Here is a 4,514-nt window from a genome sequence, read left to right on the forward strand (position 1 = left end):
CGTTAAGGAATGCGCCTGCGCTGTCCTTAAAGGAACTTTCTCGTTAGCCGGAACCATATCGGCAGATCAGATTGCGCCTGCGCAGGAACTTTCACGTTAGCCGGAACCATATCGGCAGATCAAAGGCAAAAACAATTGAACGCCCGTCCACTGCAAGGATAGCGCAATGACATCAGCAAATTTAACCTCCCAACGTGCTGACGTCATCGCACTATCCTTGCAGTGGACGCCGTTCGCTTGTTTTTGCATTCAACTATCATCACTTATGGACTATTTATATTATTATTTTCTTCACTCACACTGTTTATGCATACTAATGCAGTGACATTCATGGTGATTTTTCACATTTTCATTATAATACTCATTTGTTATATTTCACATATATAATTCATTATTTTTGTTTATTTCTGTTTGGTGTGTATCTCACATTTTAGCTGCAGCTTATTTTAGAGTTTGACTTTTGTTAGGCGGTATTCTTTTATTTTCTAGTACTCATTGGAGAACTAAGAACAAGTCGTGAAACTTCAGACCGTACAGCAGTGATGTATTTAGGTTTTGTGCTGCCCTAGGCCTGACTAAACTTGTGCACCCCTAATTTAAATATGACCCACCCCTTCCTATCAAGGCCACACCCCTTGCTGTTAAAGACCTGCCCCTCCCTTACCCTGAGGCTCCGTACACGTCCGAGAAACTCGACGAGCAAAACACATCGTTTTGCTCGTCGAGTTCCTTGTGAAGCCGCCGAGGATCTCGGCGAGCCAAGTTTCCTCATTGACTAACAACTAACGAGGAAATAGAGAACATGTTGGTACAGCAGAAAATATGTAGCACAGTGAGGAAGGTTTGTGGTCCAGGATGATAGGACAGTCAAAATTAGAAGCTCCGCCCCCCCCCCCCTACTGTTGCGGGATGCTTGCCTCTCTGCCCAGTCCGCCCCATAAGACTGGTGCTACACTAACAGTGCTACACTAATAGCGTAAACCAGCGGGGACTCTTTCCGTGCTGCCCCCTGCACCGTGCTGCCCTAGGCCTAGGCCTTGTTGGCCTAGGCCAGGATACAGCCCTGCCGTACAGACTGGGAACTGTACTCCATTAGGTCTTTCTAAACGGAGAAATGACTGCCAGGTAAATGCACTTTTTACATAACACTGGGGCGGTTCACTTGCGTGACGGGGAAAAAAGCAGCATCTTTGGGATGGTTTGAGAGCGCAGTATATACAGTTCCCAAAACACCATGCCATTGAAATGAATGGGCAGCGCTGCTGAAGCACCGCAATATGGGCATATTTGACCCTTTCTTCTGCCGCTAGCAGGAGTTAAAAGCACCCGCCTAGCGTCCGAAAAGCACCGCTAAAACATTGGTAAAGCGTTGCTAATGCAGCACCACCCCAGTGTGAAAGAAGCCTTATTAAAAGCCTTACTGACCTTCAACATAGAGACACAGGAATGGCTTTAGTGGTGCAAAAAAGGCCTCAAGCAAGCATCACTTAGCCCCCGGTCAAATCGGAGCCCATTGCTGCCAATAGAAGCGCCCCAGGAGAAAGAAGGTAGCCGCTCTAGGTGGGAGCCTTGATGAGAATCCACCGTGCAGGCAATGCATTCAGCAAGACAAGAACAAAAGGATGTTTCTGGACAGCTGCACTCTGAACAATGGTTGCCTTTATTGAATTAGGAACAGCACTACAAGTCACAGCAAATGAAAAAAACCTGGGCATCATGACTAAGCACTAGATTTAGTGTGAAACGCGTCAGCTGTTCCTGCACGACTTTTGGCAACTTCGGGAGGGCAATTTTAATAGACATCTGTGCATGAACCTACACAGATGTCTTTCAAGTCGCCACCTGAAGTCAGACTGAAATGCGGCTTTGAAATCGCACTTCAAAGCTGGGTTTAGTGTGAACGAGGGCTTAGGGCTTGTAAACACTTGTGTTGCCCTCTGAAGAGAGATGAATGGTGGATTGCTTTTCCAAAGGCATTTGATAGGCTGTGAAAGGGCATTGTGTCGCCCACAATCATGTGCAGGGTAGTTGCAGCACAGCCCATTCGCTTGAATTTGATAGGGAGGATGGTTATTTCTGCAAAGCACCACGTCCGCAGCATGGTTATACCCCTGTAGCTGCCTTTGCAGTGGGGGTGTTAAAAACTCAGCAAAACCATCTTTTTTTTCCTGGCCCCCAATTGCAAGTGTAAATTAGGCCCAACTCAGTACAGGTTTCAGTAAACAACCATCCAGCCTTGTAAAGTCATTTGATTCAGTGGATTACAGAGAAATGAGAATTACTAAGCATCTGCTGCTGGGCTTTGGAAGTATTTATAGCTGGTGGAGGTGGGACAGGAACTGAGTGAGCTAAAGCTGGACTCACCTGGTTGTCATTAATCTAAAGGTTTCTCAACTCCCACTCTTTCCTGTTTCACAATACACAGAATGACCACAATTACTATCTGGCTTATAAATAAGTTGTAGCATGTTTTAAAATACCTGATATTTTATTGGAACTTGAAAAAGGCCTAAGCCTTTTTCAATATCCCTAGTGCCTGAAACATGATACTATCAGAGTTTTTCTATATGAAATACACATTAATGCCTCAGGCACACTGGGCATTTAGCTCTGGTGCATGAGATCCCAGCGTATTGGTGTAGGAGGCAAGGCTCAGGTACACTGTCCAACCCTGCTACCAGCAGTCTGTAAAAAATGCTATGAGGGCCGGTTCACACTGGTCCGACACAAGCTCCGAAGTCACCCGGAGACCCGCCCCTCGTGATGGTGGGGTCTCTGGGTGATGATGACCCCGGATGGCCATACCCCATGGCTATATAAGAACTGGTAGACGGCAGACCTGACACAACAGCCGGAGGCAGCGCCAGACAAGGACAAGGTCAGCGGAGGAAGAAGTTATCGGCGGAGGCAGAAGAAGCAGATGGAGAAGACCGCAGGAAGAACACATGGAGCTACGACGGGGGAAATTCTTTATTTTCTTCTTTTTTTTTATAACAGTACACTTCTTTTCTTTTCTTTTTTTTTATGAATGGGTAGGTGTACAATGTACCCAATGCTCATTCACATAAGGGGGCTGGGATCTGGGGACCCAGATTCCGATAAGCCCCCTGCCTGCAGACCCCCACAACCACCGCCCAGGGGACAACATGGGGAAAGGGTGTTTTGGGGTGGGGGGCGTGTGGCCTACTATGTTCCAGGAGCCATGAGGGGGGGCATGTCCTAAAATAAGGAGGTGGGGGTTTGTTGTTGGCCTGATCATTAGACACTTGGAGATGGAATCTGACATATGACATTTCCTGAGGGGTGGTGGAGTTCACCTTAATGCTGTGGGTACTGACCTAAGGTTTCTGGGGTTTGAGGATGGCTTACAGCGGGCTTTTTGTGTGTGGTGGGGTGCACAAGTGTAAGGCTCTACACTTGTATCGCTGTTGCATTTTGGGGTCCTTGACGGTGGTCTAAATCTGGTCATTGCTTAAACGGTGGGGAACCATCTGAGGTATGGTATCCTCAGATGGATACGGTTCACTGCATTGTGACCGGGTTGTGTTAAGAACCCTGGGTGGCTGAGGTCAGCTGGGTTAGGCCTTGAGCCAGTGTGTTGCGGCTAGGGTTGCAGCTCAGCTAGCTGGTGAATCAGACACAAAACTTTTGGAATATATAGTACTGTTAAGGATCTTGAATCACTGTATCTGGATTAAGTCATTTATTAGGTTGGTTATTGGAAATAAAGGTTATGATAAATAAAAGGTCTATATCGGCCATTTTACCCCACCTAAGTGTTGTGTGTTTTTTATAATAAGAAGGGGAATGGCGTTTGTGGGGACACCGGGTGGGTACATGGTCAGGTTGGGTGGTTAGCTCTTATCTACCCTAGTCATGGCAATTCCTGATAGTTCAATACTAGTAACTACTGTTCGTGAGAAAAGGAGGCAGCCATCCACAGAGGGTGTCCAGTACCTCTGTGGTCAAGTCAAAAGTAGAGAGGGTGAGGCGCCAGCTGGAAGTATAACAAAGAGTTCAGCATAAAAAGTGCACAAAATTAACACTTGCAAAGTCCACCGAGTTTGGACTTCGTAAATGTTCATTTTGTGCACTTTTTATGCTGAACTCTTTTTATACTTCCAGTAGCTCCTCCAACTCTCTTTACTTTCAACTCAATATTGAAGTTCATGCGCGTGTAAAGGCAGGCACCCTAATACTTTTGGCAACATAGTGTGCGTGTGTGTGTATATATATATATACACACACGCATGCGCACACACACACACATATGTGCGTGTTTATATATATACACACACACACACACGTACACACAGGGCCAGATTCAGATAGGTCAGCGGATCTTTAGATCCGCGTAACCTATCTGATTTACGTTACGCTGGCGCAAGTTTTTGAGGCAAGTGCTTTATTCAGAAAGCACTTGCCTCTAAAGTTGCGGCGGCGTATCGTAAATCCCCCAGCAGAATTCAAATTCCGCGGCTAGGGGGTGAGTAACATTTAAATCAGGCGCGTCC

This window comes from Rana temporaria, chromosome 5 (assembly GCF_905171775.1).
Source record: "Rana temporaria chromosome 5, aRanTem1.1, whole genome shotgun sequence".
NCBI classification, from domain to species: Eukaryota; Metazoa; Chordata; class Amphibia; order Anura; family Ranidae; genus Rana; species Rana temporaria.